We start from the raw sequence: 17,242 nt of genomic DNA, 5'->3' as shown, positions 1-17,242 counted from the left end.
AACGATCTAGTCGGATACTACGGTACTATGAGCTCTTTAAGATACTACGGAGCCTGACCAATAAGAGCTTTGTAGGTAAGGAGAAGGATTTTAAATTCTATTCTGGAGTTTACAGGTAGCCAGTGCAAAGAGGCTAATACAGGAGAGATATGTTCTCTTCAGTTTGTTTTAGTTAGTACATGAGCTGCAGCATTTTGGACCAACTGGAGGCTCTTAACAGACTTATTGGAGCAGCCTCATAACAAGGAGTTGCAGTAGTCCAGCCTAGAAGTAACAAATGCATGGACTAGTTTTTCTGCATCTTTCTCAGACACAATGTTCCTAATTTTCACAATATTAGGCAGGTGAAAATATGCGGTCCTTGTCGTTAGTTTTAAGTGAGAATCGAAGGACATATCCTGATCAAAAATAACACCCAGATTCCGTACTGTGGTGCTGGAGGACAACACAACATCATCCAGAGAAACAATATCTTTAGCTATTGAGTTTCGGAGGCTTTCGGGGCCAAGTACAATAACTTCAGTTATATCTGAGTTTAACATCAGAAAATTGCAGGTCATCCAGCTTTTTATTTCTTTAATGCACCTTTGAAGTTTATCTAACTGATCGGTTTCTTCTGGTTTGATCGACAAATATAATTGTGTATCATCAGCATAACAGTGAAAGCTTATGGAGTACTTCCTTATAATATTTCCTATGGGAAGCATATATAAGGTGAATAGTATCGGTCCAAGGACAGAACCCACTGGGACTCCGTGGCTGACTTTAGTGTGCATAGAGGATTTGTCGTTAACATGTACAAACTGAAACACTCCCATCATTCAAGAGTCAGCTTAAATCCCATCTCTTCAGGATCACCTACAACAACTAAAACCCACTATCTTCCACCCTCTGTTTTTCTATTAATGTGATGTTTAACGTGCTTTCTGTTTGTAAAACGTCTTAGAGTACTGAGAAAAGCGCTATAGAAAATGAATCTATTATTATTATTATTATTATTATTATTGTTGTTATTAGATGAACGTTTGCACACCTGCAAACTGGTCATCTTTTGGTTACAGTCACCTTTTTTATGTCAACCAGGGCAGTAGAAGTGAATAAAAGGGGTTTTAGTTTTATATGTTGTCACCTTTTTCACTACTCCAAAGTTTGTAGGTCTGCATCTGTTTTTTTTTTTGTTTAATGAGTTGCAATGTCTGCTTTCATATTGTACAATTTTTTTTTTGTCCAATGTGAGAAAGGTATGCAGGGGAGACCATCAATCATTAACTCTGAGTATTCTGGCATCTCTTATTTCCATCATGAGGTTTTTTATTGTATTATCTGTGAACATGAATAAGGCAGTTTAAAGTTATGATATTGGTCCCCAGAGGCTGCAACCTACACTCACCGGCCACTTTATTAGGCATACCTGGTGCTTAATAAAGTGTCAGTGTGGTCTTCTGCTGCAGTTCCCTCTCTGTAGAAAGTAGGTGGTGTTGTGTGTTCACAGATGCTCACCTGCATTCCTCTGTTGGAACCAGTGGATATTTTAGTTACTGTTGCCTTTCTATCAGCTCCAACCAGTCTGGCCATTCTCCTCTGACCTCTGGCTAAAACAAGGCATTTGCGCCCACAGAACTGCCGCTCACTGGGTCTTTTCTCTTTTGGGACCATTCTCTGTAAACCCTAGAGATGGTTGTGCATGAAAATCCCAGTCGATCAGCAGTTTCTTAAATCCTTAGAGCAGCCCGTCTGGCACCAACAACCATGCCACGTTCAAAGTCACTTCACTTCTTCCCCGTTCTGATGCTCAGTTTGAACTGCAGCACATCGTCTTCACCATGTCTACATGCCTGAATGCATTGAGTTGCTGCTATGTGATTGGCTGAAATTTGCGTTAACGAGCAGTTGGACGGTTGCACCTAATAAAGTGGCCGGTTAGTGTATATTACAGCTAACAATATGAAAAAATCCTGGTGGTTTTGTCAGACAACATTTCAGGATGCTCTGAGATACAGCATTCTATCTTCTAAATTAATTACATATTTCACAATGTAAACATTTCCATTGTTGTCATTTGTTCAGTCTATTGAACCGAATAATTTGACATGTATTAATAAGAAAGAAATATGTAAATTTAACTATCATCAGATCGTGTTTACCATGAAAAGGATCTGCTTAAAACAAGATTTTTATTTTGTCATTGTGGCAGCAATAGGTTGCCGAGCCAACACATAAACTTTGTACCTTTGAACCACTCCTCATCCTCCTTTCTGCTCTCCAGCTCATATCTGTCCTCCTGATCATAAAGAAGATATTGATCATATATTTTTATTTTATATACTATATATTTCACATATGTTATATATAGCTTAATCATATATTGTTTTTGCTTCTCTATCATATTTACAGTGTGTGATTTGCAAAATACCCACCATAGCCTATATCACATATCACAGGGGGACCAGGCGCCCCTGGTTTTCTAAATACAGAAATAAATACCTGTCCCCGTTTTGTTTCTGAAGACAACCACGTGTCCTGTATCATAGCCACACAAAAACGTGTGAAAATCAGTTGGGTATTCAGTGAGGTATGATTAATTAAATGCGCTGACAGTTAATTTCACCTTCCAAACAGATTACACTGAACAGAGCGGTCTACCGGTCCAAGATGGCGGCCCCACCGCTTGTCAGCGCCAGTCGGCAGTAGCGGTCGATGCGGCGTCTACTCTTTATTATGTCTATGGTTATACATACCGGCCCTGGTCCTCCTAAAGATCCACCTCCATCTCCTTGTTCTTGATCACATTTAGGAGCAGGTGGTTCCTCCCATACAACACCCCGAAGTGGTCCATCAGGTCTCTGTACCCCCCCCCCCCCCCTCCATCCATCACCGATCCTCCCAACATATGCAGAGTCATCTGAAAATCTAAGCAGATACATGATTCAGTTAGATTGTCATGTAATTGTAATCTGTCAGTTTTTCAAGCCTTTATTATATAGGACAGACAGGAAATGGGGTGAGAGAGAGAGGGGGAGACATGCAGCAAAGGCCTCAAGGACCTTTAGCCTCACTTTCAGTGTGTGCTGCCTCCATTGTCTGAGGATTGTGGGACTGCGCGTGCATGCGTGCGTTCAAGCAAATATGCACCATAGTAAGAAAAAAAAATCTCAGCTCTTTATTCCTTATTGTTGGTTCATTCAGTATTCATGTTCATTTGATGTACTTGTTGTTGTGCAGCACTGGTACAGGACAGGTGACGTGCTCTGCTGGTGGAACAACAAGCAGAATAAAGTTTGAGTGGACAGTGCCACCTACTGGGACTAAAGACACTCATATTACAAGCTGCATCATTGTATTTTGAAACAAGCATAATACAACATGGAAACTTGCATGTCATCAGACCAAGTTTCTCTTTTATTTTGTGCAAAACGTTTTAGCACTGAATATATTAATATGAGATAATTTGCTCTGGAATATCATGTGTTCTAGTTCATCCCAAAGGTGTTGATGGGTCTATGGTCAGGACTCGAAAACTGGCTGTTTGTCCTCCAGTGGACTTAAATCCTATCTGTTTTGAAGCGCCTAATGTTTGGTGTTTGCCAACACTCTGAGAGAACCGCTGGTTCAGCACTATGGTCCTTTTTGAATGGGGTTATTGTATTAAAGTGAATTATTTTGCCAACACAATGCCAACACTGTCAGTCCTATGCTACGCTCTATAGATGAGAGAGTGTGCAAGTGTGTCTATGTCAGATTTCTCAATTATGTTGTAGGTACCTGGTCACGCAGCAGAGAATCTTCCAGAATTTATTGACACTCAATAATCACCATGCATTCATAAACAGTGAGTAATCTATGCACCCCAAAGAAGTACATCTAGACACTTTTTTTTTTATATTGACCATATCCATAAATATATGCTCACCAGGGTTTACACCCGTGCACCAGCTGTCACCCCACACACACCTCCAGGGGCTTCACAGATGTGGCTCAAGGGAGAGCAGGTTGTCCACAGGATTGGGGGTCCTGTTGAAGTGCCCTTGACAGAGACATTGACCAGAATCTTTCATGGTAGCTTGCTGCTACTGCACATACTGCACACACATACTCACTACTGCAGTGAGTGAGTATGTGTGTGTGAATGTGTAAACAAGAGGCAAATTACAAAGCGCTTTGAATAAAAGTGCAATAAATAAAAAGAGTATCATGTGGTTTCTGAGTATTTCTAATAGTTTCTTCCTTATATTCACATACATAGGTTTGTACTAATCAAACTTTTCAGGGGGAAACATTGTTCAAATACTAGAACTATAGAAATCAATGCAGGACATTTGTCACACGTCAAACAAATGGCTATAAGTAATTAGAATTAAAAGTGGTTGATTGGATAGATATGGGACACATTTACCCAATCAGCTGCAATGATGTGGCGGGTTCATAAGGTCAGTTTTGTTGTCAAATGATACGTCACTAACTGTTACTAGACAGTACAGCAGCAAAATGTCAGAAAGGAAATGTCAGTGGGACAGTGGTTAGAGCAGTGGCCCCATAAAGATCTACTAAAAAAAAATCCTGAATTGACAGGAGTTTTCAAGGCTGCAGAAAGAGGGGTCTTTTTCTGATAAAGCATGATTATTAATGTTGGGTGCCCAAACAAACAGTAGTCTAGGGGGCCATGACCACCTTAATCCACCACTGCCCGTAAAAGCAGTCTATGGTCAAACAATAGCGGCTGTGACCAGTTTACTTTAACACTGAGTAATGATGTCAGATTAGAAAGAGGTTGATTCAAGTCTTCAGACAACAGGAAAGAACAGGAAATGATGAAGAGCTGGTCTAATTATTTTCAATAAGTTTCTGTTTTTATACAACACACACACAAGGTCTTGGGTCACTTGGGAAAATAAAGCATTTGTTGACATGACAGCATTTGTTGGATTAACTTCATACATTTACTCAAGTACTATTTTAGTGTTCCTTTACTCTTTCACTCACTTCAGAGGGAAATGTTTACATTTGTGTTATAGTTATAGTTAATATAGCCACTGTGCACATCATGATCTTATAAAATATGATGTGTTGTAACAGATTGAGATGCCTAACAGCAGAACACCAAAAAAACACAACCTCAAATCAACTCTACTTTCACCAATATACATTAGCCACACAGGGGCCATTCTGCTGCATTATCAGTAGTTTGACTTTTGATACTTAGGCTACATTCTGCTGATATGTACTTAAGCCAGACTTTGAATGCTGGGGGCTGTTGCATGAAATCTAGATAAGAGATTAAGCTGGGATATTCCGCTTATCTCGTCTTACCGTACTTTATCCATGATCGGGTTGCACAAAAGCACAGGCACCTAAATTACCATGGAGATTTATTCAGTGCTGTTAGCCTGCTCCAGACCAGACCAGGTTAGACCAGGCTAACAGCCAGGCTTGATTAATCCTGTAAAAAAACGGTTATCACCATATTAACATAAAAATAAATTGATATTCACAGGCATAAAAAGTTGTACAATAGTAATATATATAATAATAGTAAGAATAATGAAATCACTGTTGCTGTCAGTGATTTCGGGATTATACAAGGTTAGATGGGATTATTGTTTAGTTATATAAAGCAACTGTACAGGATTGGATGCCTAAACCGAGCATGCGCAGAGTGTCGCGCTCTATAACAACACAAGAAACCATAAGCGTGTTTACGGAATTTAGACTGAACAACAGTGAGAGTTTTAAAGGGAAGAAAAGGAATTCCTGGGAAGATTAGAGGTAAGTTTGTGTGTGTGTGTGCCCGCTACTCGGCTCGGCTCGGCTCGGCTCTGTGTATGTGAGCGCTGGGTTTATTCTCTATGCACTTAATAGCCTATGGAATTAGACAGGAACAAGGACGGTCGCTGCATCTGCCGGAGTGGAAAGCAGGCAGGCAATCCATCTCGACTATCCCGAGTCCATCCAGTGCTCCCAGGCTGAAGTCACTGCTGCTGCACCGAGCTCACTGTAGAGGACACACTTCACACTTTTATGTCGTTTTTGTCGAGAACACAATGTCCTGAAGTCAAACATCCTACCCGTGCATGAAGCTGCTGCTTTAGTTCATAATAACGGACTGTTTATAGGCTAAAGGCTAGCTGAACAAACAGCATACTATGTGTTTTTCTAACATGTTTCATTAAGGATAGCGGCTAGGCTACATTGTTGTATTTCTGTGGCTTTGAACACAATATAACACCAGAGCTCACACGTATTGGTGCCAGTGGCGTAAGTGTGACTGTTTCTGTTCTGAAGACAAATGGAGCAGAGCTGAATAACTTAAGGTTCCGAGAACAGTCTGAATGTGTCATGTCTGTTGGAAACTTTTTACTCTCCTGTGTGCTGCTGTCGAAGTCTTTATCACTTACAGCGCCTGCTAGAGAACACACACACACCCACACCCCCATCCCCCGTCCCAAACCAGCGTAGCTTCGGAACTCGTTGTTCCCTTTTACTTTCGCGCGGTTTTAGATGTGCGACTGTGTTCCCACACAGTAGTTACTTCAGAGTTGTTGTTGTTGTTGGTGGTGGTGGACGGTTTGTGTGTAAATGAACTAAAAACTGCACACTCAGCGTTTATTGCCACAGCGCTACTCGTCGTGTGAAGTTTGAGCGAGCCTCCTTAGGTTAGGTCACTACATGAGAGCTCAGGACGTTTGCACTGTGCTCATTAACTGGAGGAGGGAGAAGAAGAAGTGAAGCCCATGCATTTTGTTCTCAGAACACCATGTACTACAGGTCTTTTCTCATTCTGTGTCAGTTCCCTGGAGAAAGCGTCAGTTGCAGTAGGGATGTTAAAGACCTAAATGTCAAACCGCTCTGTTAGGTAGGTATTTAGGTATTTTTCTACCTGGACCCGATTTCCCTATATATTTCTGAGGAAGTGACAAATGGCCGCTGTGAACCAGGCTGCAATGTTATCAAACGGGGCAACTGCACACCGACAATATGCCTCCACTAAAAGTATGAACGTCTTGTGAATGGATGAAAAGTTAGATGTTCATAATGTATTTATAGAATAGATTGATCCCAGGCTGGGAAATTGCAGTGTAACAGCAGAATTACACACAGACACATCAAAACAGTAATATAAAAATACAATATAAAAGATACCTAAAAAATAAAATGTATAAATAAGCGGACTAATTGTAGTGCAAATGTAAACATATAATAATATATGGTGCAGTGGACAGATTATGAGAAAAAACATAAGGCGCTTCTGATTGAATAGTTGTGAACAGTGGAATTGTTTTGGGGCGACAGTAACCCAGCTCATAGGTGACTTGGCTGGGAATCGGAGTGTCACTGGTTCGAGTCCCTGTGTGGACCATGGTGGCTGCACTACCGAGGTGCTGTTGAGCAAGGCTACCCCCTGGATGATTTTATCAAGTCTGTTGGTGTCACTGGCTCTGATGCTGCTGCCCCAACACACAGCAGCAAAGAAAATGGAGCTGGCAACAACCGACTGGTAGAAGATCTCCAACATCTTGCTGCACGTGTTGAAGGTTCTCAGCTTCCTCAGGAAATAGAGTCCGCTCACCCCCTTCCTGTACACAGCATCAGTGTTGGATTTCCAGTCCAGTCTGTTGTCGATCACCACTCCCAAGTATTTGTAGTCCTCCCCCTTTTCCACCACCTCCCCCCTGATCCGAAGTGGCTGTGAAGGCATCCTCTTCTTCCTGCCGAAGTGGATCACCATCTCTCTGGTCTTGTTGACGTTCAGCCCCTGGTGATTCTGTTCGGACCACTCTACAAAGTTGTCTACCAGTGTCCTGTACTCACCCTCATCCCCTCCCCTTACACACCCGACAACAGCTGAGTCGTCAGATAACTTCTGCAGGTGACATTACTCAGAGGTGTACTGAAAGTCAGTGGTGTATAAGGTGAAGAGAAAGGGAGAAAGCACAGTTCCCTGTGGAGCTCCATTATCACTGTCCACCACCGCAGACAGAACACTGCCCAGACGGACAAACTGTGGCCTGCCCGTCAAGTAGCCAGTAATCCAGGAGATCATCGAGTCGTCAAGCAGCAGCTTCTCACCCATGAGCAGAGGCTGAATGGTGTTAAAAGCACTAGAGAAATCACAGAAAGTGATCCTCACAGTGCCTCCACCACCATCCAGATGTATATGGGCTCATTGCAGCAGGTAGATGACAGCGTCATAGACTCCTAAATGAGACTGCAAACTGCAGAGGGTCCAGAAACGTCCTCGCCTGTGGCCTCAGCTGGGCCAAGACCAGTCTCTCCAAGACCTTCATCACATAAGATGTCAGGGCGTCTGGTCTATAGTCGGCTGGGTTGGATGACCTTGACTTCTTGGGGACTGGGACCAAGCAAGAGGTGTTCATCAGCAACGGGACTTTCACCTGACTCAGGCTCAGGTTGTACAGATGTCCAAGTACAGGTGACAGCTGGCTGACGCAGGTCTTCAGGATCCTGGGTGAGATACCATCAGGTCCTGCAGCCTTTCGCTTATGTAGTCTTTCCAGCTGCCTCTTTACTTGGCCTGTACCACTATTGGGCGGGGGTTGGTGCAGATGAAGAGGTGTTGTACAGGAGAACAATGGGGGGAGGGTCGAGGCGTTTTGGACAGTGTGAGTAGGGGGGTTGGGGGTGTCGAAGGGGCAGCAGGAGGTGAGCTAAACCTGTTTAAAAAACTGGTTATACTGGTTAGCTGTATCCAGGCCCCCAGATGTCTGCCTGTCTTTCCCCTTCATCCATGTGATGTGCTTCATTCCTGCCCACACATCCGTCACACTGTTCTGTTTGAGTTTGGCCTCCAGATTTCTCCTGTAGTTGTCCTTGCACATCCTCTCTGAGTTCATCAACCTCGACGCTGCAGTCCGGGATGTGCGAGTCCAAGCTATGTTTCACTGAAGCAAAATAAGCTACACTCACGGTACTCCCTCTGGGTCTTCAACAGCGCTAAAAGTTCGCCCATCTTATTCCCCAAAGACCTCACGTTTCCCGTTCTAATCGCTGGGACCGCTGGCTTATGTCTTCTCCTTTTCTCCCTCCATTTGTTTCCAGCCCTGCAGCCCCGGCGTCTCCTCCTTAACTTCTTTGGTCTGTCTCCGGGCTGCAGCACAGGCTTACACAGTGCAATCAGCTGTCCACGCGTGTAAACAATGCCCCCACTACTACCGGCAAGGTTCTCTGTTACAAAAAGTAAAAAAAGTAACAGAAGAACGAGGAGAACGGTAACAAAACTTAGGCCAGTTATTGTCTCAAAGTTTATACACAGAATGTGATAAATTCGACAAAACAAACGAAAAGACTGTAACCAACAAATGACAAAGTTAAAAAATAAAAACAACGGGAGCTGCCGTTACAAGCTGCCGCCTGAGGCAGTGCCAGAGAGATATATTTTATTTTATTATATTTATTTGAGCTAACATTAGATAATTACACAACTAAACTACATGAATGGTAGTTAGTTTGCTTAACTGTGTTCACAGGTCTGGTGTTCCCACAAACAAAGTCACTTTGTTTTACTTCAGTGATTATGGGGCTAAGGGAAAGGTCATGATTCAAAATAATTGGAATGCATACACTCAGGACCTACTGCTGGTCTCCTAAACTGACTAAAAACATGTGACACCAAACAGGAAATGACTGTGAGCTGAATCGTCTCATTTCTAAAACATCTCTGATACCACTTACAACCAATATCCTAATCCAAGATAAAGCCTCATTTTATTTTTGTTCAACTGATTTAATTTCCATTTCCTTTTATCAAACATACACACATACAAACAAACAAACAATCAAATAGTGCATACATATTTATGCAATGATTATAGCAATAGTATGCTTATTATTTAATCATGTTGGCACAAGATGGTGATTACTTATGAACTTTTAATATGGGCTCACTTTATGCACTAATTATGCTTCTTTTTTTTAAAAGAGCTCAACATTTTTTGTAAATGCCCTGATTTTTTAGACAGTGAGGGCAGACGTTGCCCCATAAATATTTTTTTAATTTCCTACACTGTCTACTCCCTGGCCTGAGGGAGCACTGGGCCTGCTTGCATCAGAGCCATGCATCATCTACACACAGCAGCTTGCTCTCTCTCTCTCTCCCTCTCTCTCTCTCACACATGCACACACAAACACTAAAAGGACAGACTAGCGCTCATTGAGTGTGTTTGTGCGCGTGTGCGCGTGTGCGCGCATGCGTTGTTGGCGGCCTGTTTTACTTTTAGTCTAGTCTTTGTGTCAAGCTGTCATTTTAGTTTTTTTTTGTTTTAGTCATCGTTATATTCTTTTTAGTCTAGTCAAGTTTTAGTCGACTAAGGGCGCACTCACACTGTCGTTCTGTACCGGGCCAAAACCGTTTTTTCAGCTAAAGCCTAGTACGTTTAAGCAGTGTGAGTGCATCCGTTCCGCGCATAACAGCCGGAACTGAGTGCTGTTATGCTGTGAGTGCGCCCCAGTCGACTAAGGGCGCACTCACACTGTCGTTCTGTGCCGGGCCAAAACCGTTTTTTCAGCTAAAGCCTAGTACGTTTAAGCAGTGTGGGTGCACCCGTTACGCGCATAACAGTCGACAGCGGGCCGTCCAAAAATAGTCATGGACAATTCAGACTAAAATAAGACTAAAGGCCTACTCACACTGTCCTTCTGGCCGGGGCCAAAACCGGTTTTTCAGCTAAAGCCTAGTACCTTTAAGCAGTGTGAGTGCACCCGCTCCGCGCACAACTGCGGCCAGCGGACCGTTCACGGCCCGCTTGAAAGAGGTGGGCTTTAGCGGAGCCGTTTGCACATGTACGAGCACGAGCGTGCGCACGTGTACGAGCACGAGCACAAGCCCTACGGCAGTAGCATTATGTCCGCCTGTTCGGACATGTAAATAGAAGGACGGACCATGCGCGGACATTTAACAACAACAACAATGGCGGTGAAAGGTTCACGTTGGTGTGATGCGGAGGTGGAGTGTTTACTGCAGATTTGGTCGGATGAAAATATTCAAAAACAGTCGACAAGACGCACAAAAACTCCGAGGTCTGTGGAAAGATTTGTAAACAAAGCCACACACATGCGATCAATGCGTGTGACGTGTTACGGCGTGATGGTGTATGGACAGCAAGAGGCTTACTATGTCCGAACAGGCGCACATAACGCTACCGCCGTAGGGCTCGTGCTCGTGCTCGTACACGTGTGCACGCTCGTGCTCGTACATGGGCAAACGGGTCCGCTAAAGCCCACCTCTTTCAAGCGGGCCGTGGGCAGCTGTTATGCGCGGAACGGGTGCACTCACACTGCTTAAAGGTACTAGGCTTTAGCTGAAAAAACGGTTTTGGCGCCCTTAGTGCACTGATAGAGTGAGTCAGTCAGGTATGAACTAAAAATCCACTTTACACTCTCACACACGTTAACCCACGTTACACTATCTCACAAACAAATATACGCATGCACGCTAGTCACACACACACACACACACACACACACACACACACGCTAGTCACACACATTTGTTCTCAGCTCCAGTGGCTAACGTCTAAAGCTAGCGTTAAAATCTGACACATTAACCGTAGCCTCATGAGTTGGCATGTTGCATGAGCTTTCTAAAACAGAAAGTATTGTTACGTTAATTTCTTGACTTACCTAAATTTCATTATGGAATTCCTTGAGATGTCTAAGACTCGTGGTGTTTTTTCCCGTGATTTTGTGGCGGCATTTCTCCCCATCTTTTTCTTCGTTTTCCTTTCCACGTCTATGTGAGGAAAGTGTTTCTACTTTTTCTCCCAAAGACAATCCCCGGCTGGCCGGCCATCGGTCCCTTTCTCGGTGTCAGACTTTGTTCTCATTGTTCTTTTTTAGTTGTCATTAACGCTAACCCACAGCAGCTGCATCTTCTGAATCTAAATAATGCGCGTGCGTGCATGCGTGTCAATGAATAAGGAGAGCAGCGCAATTATCCAGAACAAAGCAGTGAATCAAGGAAATCTGTTTCATCTCTACAGAAATGCAGCTGTAGCGAGTATCTCCCTGCCTCAGTCCTCATTTATATTCTATAATGCTACAAATTATATCCAGATACGATAAAAAGCCCAAAAGTCGGAGGTCAGAACGGAAGTATAGAGAGCCGTTGCTATGGAGGCGATACACCGTCCCGTCTCATTGGTCTGAACGGTTTCAGAACGTTGCTGACCTGCACGTTGCAAGTTTCAACTGCTTGCAAATCTTTGCTCTGAACTGAACTTTAGGACTCAAATGCCGCCCACTGAACCCAGCCACAACTCATCATCTGCTTCTCATTGGTTTCATTTCTCTCGCGTTGTGTCCTGTGCGTCAGTATTATAGGCCGGACGGGAACTCGTGCAATGAGTAATGTTCTGCACTGTGCAAAAATAAATTGCAATTAATTGCGTTATTTCTTTTCTTGCACTTTTTCTGTAATTGATTAATCGTATTGAACACGTTAAATGTCCAGCCGCAACATTTATATTTTCAATTAGTAACGAAAAGTGGTGTTGATGAGAGAAAGCAGTAAGAACGTTTTGGCGACGCTAAGCCTGAGCGGCTCAGGTGGTGGTTTACATTAAACATGTAAATGAAGAAGATTTTACGGTATATTTTGGAGCTATGAAAGCACGCCATTTATTGTGAAGGACTGAAGTATGGTCCTGGATGTGTTGACAGACCTTTTCTGACGAAAAAACTAATATAGGCTACACGATACAGCTTCTGTGTGGAGATAAATTCTGTGTGGAGATATAATCTCTCCACCTAGTCCTGGGTCTTCCCCGAGGCCTCCTCCCAGCTGGACGTGCCTGGAACACCTCCCTAGGGAGGCGCCCAGAGGGCATCCTTACTAGATGCCCGAACCACCTCAACTGAGCTTTGCCTTTCGGCACAGCTCTCTTTTCGTTACAACGGTGCAGTAGAGCGACTGCAATACTGCCCCCTCAACTCATGTTCCATTGTCCCCTCTCTCGTGAACATGATCCTAAGGTACTTGAACTCCTTCACTTGGGGTAAGGACTCATTCCCTACCTAGAGTAAGCAATCCACCAGTTTCCTGCTGAGAGCCATGGCCTCAGATTTAGAGGTGCTGATCCTCATCCCAGCCACACTCGTCTGCGAACCGATCCAGTGAGTGCTGAAAGTCACTGACTGACGATGCCATCAGGACCACATCATTTGCAAAAAGCAGAGACGAGATCCTCAGCCCACCGAACTGCAACCCATCCCCACCACGACTACGCCTCGATCAGAATTAAGATTCATACACAGAGAATGACCCCATTGAAGCACTTCCTCCCTTGGTCTTAACACCGCGGTAGCATCGTATGCATAGTGTCTTCGGTGGATTGATGCTAACTTCACGGTCATCTGCCTCACACGCAAAGTACTTCCATACACCTTTTGGTGCCTTTTTTAACCAAGAGACCGGGCAAAGCAATCGCTGTTGATCACTTCCACATGGGCTTTGTTATGCCTGTGAGTTCCACTTCTTTGTGACCTCCTACATCTGAATCCAAGTATGACTGGAAAACTCACTAAATAGCCCCCACTAGTTTCGGAAGAGACACAGCATTGAAACTTTTGGGGCTTCAGTGCTTCCAGTGCCTAAAAAAAAACAGCATCTGTGGTATTTTATTTTCGAACTGAAACGGTACGATACGGTATGGCCAGTATCGGTTCTTGTGACATCCCTAGTTTCAGCAGTGTCTTTTGTCATGGCATGGCGTTTCATCGAAATTCGCAGTGCCGCCTCAGCTGTGCTGTTAAATTACATCGTCCTATGTTCAAAAAGAAGCATCACCCATGTCTTAAGGCTCTGATCACCACTTTTGAGGAGGACGAGGACATCAAAGTATAAAACATGTAATTTCCTGTTACCAGCAGGGGGCGCTATGACTATGAGTCAATATTGTCACATAGATGTGTTCAGACCAAGAGTCCAATCATGCCTGAGAAGTTTGGGACAGATTGGAGAATGTATGGTCATGTTAAAGACCACTTCCTGGTTTATGGCGTGAATGCGAAATTTGAGGCCCCGCCATGGCCAAGCTGATTCATGAAAACGTGTATGCTCCGCAATTTAGCCTTGCCCATGCCTTGAAGGTGTACAGGCCAACTTTGAAGTCTTTCTGTTGAAATCTCTAGGAGGAGATAAAGTTAAAGTACAAAGCAAATGTTTTGAAAAAAAATTCCAAAATGACATGTTTAAATCTAAATGGCGGACTTCCTGTTGTGTTTAGAGCATACCTTCAAGATGATATTTTGTGTGTCTCTGCATTCTTCACATGCCTACCAATTTTCATACATGTAGGTGAAAGCGCATTGAGGGGCTCAACTTTGGCAATATTCAAGGGGCGCTATCAACTTAATTTGCTTGGCCCAAGACTGAGATCCATAAAATATAACATTTTTCACCACATCAGATCAGTGTGCAAATTTAAAAAAAAAAGTTATACATGTTTAGGCCCTCAAAAATGTGATTTAAGAGGAGGAAAAATAATAATAATCATTCCAATTGCAATAGGGTCCTTACCGACTTCGTCAGTGCTCAGGCCCTAATTAAGTGTAAAATACCACGCAAATTGTTCTTCCTCCATATTTTTTCAAGTTGTGTATGGTTTGAGGTTTTTGTTTCAACCTAAATTAAAATCCAATGAAAATTCCCATCATACACAAATCCAATGCTTACTTACATTAGTGAAGACGTGCTCAACTCTGTCACACCAAGTGTCTGAAACAAGTGAGGGTAGAATTAGACCCTGTGTTCATGCATGTTATTCTGTCAAGCTTGTGTGAGCAGACAGCTGTTGAAGCCTGTGTGTGAGCATGTGTATAGGGTAATTGTGTGTGCAGGGCCTCCTGTATGACCCTTGGTTCCCCCAGCTCCACCCTGCAGGCCCTGAAGCTACGGTAACAGTTGTTTACCCCGTTTGCTTCCTAACAACCCCCTGCTAGTTTTACATAATCCGACATTGCCCTGCAGTAAAGGATGCACAGTTTGTGTGGAGGATGGAAGGTAGTCAAGCTGGTTCAGTGTATGTTTGCCTTTTAAGGCAGGGTCAAACCAAGCAGACTTCAAAAAGTGGCACTTGAATACACCATAAAGACTGCAGCCAATAGCCAACTAGCAGGTACGTTCTGTGCGACTAAGGCAACAGACGCTCACTAACCATGAGCTTTATGTGCCCCTGTCTTGAGTGGGTTAGTAATGGGACATTAAAGATGTTTGAGGGAATCAAAAAGTCCGACCCTAAAGTAAGACAGCTGGTAATCTGAAATATATTTGAAAGGTATTGATGTTACATTTATTAAACCACATTGGAAAACAGAAGAATCCAAATTAATGTCAAACGATCAACAACCAACTTAATCATTCAGTTTGTAATTCATGCATAAAAGTTTCCAGGTTTGACACCCTCACACGATACAAAGGCAATGGAGAGCGGTGTGGGCGGAGCTTTCTGTCTCTGTGGCTCCAGTGCGTCATAGGACCATGATTTCCTACACCCAAATGCTCCAACTCCATAATTCAGTATTACATGAATTACAGGTTTTTCGATGTTGACAGCAATACTTTTCCGACATGTATAATGTGTTTTGAATAATACATTTTGAATTTACTTTACATGGACTTTACTACTTAGATCGATTGTATTTCTAATGTCTTCTTTATCCATTTTGAAGTTTAGAGTTTCTTCTAGTCATACAAATTAATTATATGGTAAGGATGTCCTCTTACCTTTTTGTAGCTGACAGTTTCGGCTGTATTTCAGCCTTCCTCAGAGCTGCTGTTTTCTTCCGGGTATGACATGTTTTATGAAAACAGCTGACGATCGTGTCCGTTCCTCGCCCTGGTGCCGCTGGCAGAAGATATGGACATGACAGTGTTGTCGCCCTTCGTCGCCTGGAGAGATTGGAAAATAAGATCACACGCCAAAAGAACCACCTCAGATTCAATGTCAGATGCAAAGAGGAAGCAATAACACCGACAAGCATAAACATCAAGAGCCCCATCCAAACCAGAAATGCAAAGAACAACAAAAATAAAGTGAAAAAGGCCCTCATCAGAGAGCGGATAAGGATAACAGCTAATAAAATTGACATGATCAACACGGAAATAAAAAAGCAACTGGACACCTTTAAATCACAACACACACTGGATCAGAACATAATTAACAAACATTTAAAACAGATATACGAACATGAGTTTAACATCACGAAACAACTGCAAATAGAAAAACTCAATAAACTAATAGAAAAGAAAAACGGAAAAAAACAAACACACAATGTAAATGAGAAATGGGTATGCAACCTGTCAAAACACCCTTACAGACACAGAAAATGCAGTTCTATCAAGAGACCTAAACTTTGCAATTACACCCAAAACAATACCATACAAAGAATATATTCTAGCAACAGAACTGGCATGCCATAAACTACAAGACCAAGGACAGAAAGCCAGCCATTGCAGATGGATGCAACCTCCACAAAGCAACATCACAAAAAAGGAAAGAAAAGCAATACATTCTCTCAAAACGAACAACACTATCATCATACTACCAGGCAACAAAGGACGCACAACAGTATTCATGGATGCGGATACATACCACAAAAAGATCAAAACCATGCTACAAGACAACAACACATACGAAATACTAAAGAACGACCCCACGGAAGAAAAGAAAGACATTAAAGACATTACTCAAACAGCTACTAGAATCCAACAAGATAACACAGGACAACTACATCCATCTAATAACTACGGCCAATGTCACCCTACAGATATATGGAACTCCCAAAATACATAAAAAGGACACATCACTGCATCTAATAGTTGACAGCATCAGATCACCCACATACAATCTATCAAAAGAGCTAGTCGAACTCATTGGACCTATGCTCGGAAAAACAAAACACCACTGCACGAACTCACAACAACTGGCGCAAGAAATCAAGAACATAACTGTGGAGAATGAGGAAATGTTTATATCACATGACGGAATATCATTATTCACAAAACACCCATAGACGTCACTTTACACATAGTTACAGAAAGACTAAAACAAGACCAAACACTCAAGACACGTACAAACCTGACAGTCAAAGAAATCACCACCCTACTACAGTTTGTACAATCTACTTATTTCCAATAAAATACATTCATTTACAGACAGAAGGAAGGCTTTGCCATGGGAGACCCGTTGTCCGCTATCATGAGTGGGTTTTTTTATGGAGGGCCTAGAAA

General features: G+C 42.9%; 1 protein-coding gene across 2 annotated transcripts in view; it reads left to right on the top strand.

Moving 5' to 3' along the window:
* Window positions 1-5,665: 5,665 nt before the first annotated feature.
* LOC310946715 (uncharacterized protein) overlaps window positions 5,666-17,242 on the top strand; it is a 42,760-nt gene continuing 31,183 nt past the window's right edge. For both annotated transcript variants that reach the window (XM_083913259.1, XM_083913258.1), the window contains exon 1: window positions 5,666-5,763. The gene's annotated coding sequence lies outside the window, so the exon portion shown is untranslated. The remainder of the gene's footprint in view (window positions 5,764-17,242) is intronic.

This window comes from Echiichthys vipera (assembly GCF_963691815.1).
Source record: "Echiichthys vipera genome assembly, chromosome: 4".
Lineage (NCBI taxonomy): Eukaryota > Metazoa > Chordata > Actinopteri > Perciformes > Trachinidae > Echiichthys > Echiichthys vipera.
This window is presented reverse-complemented; position numbering and strand designations above follow the sequence as displayed.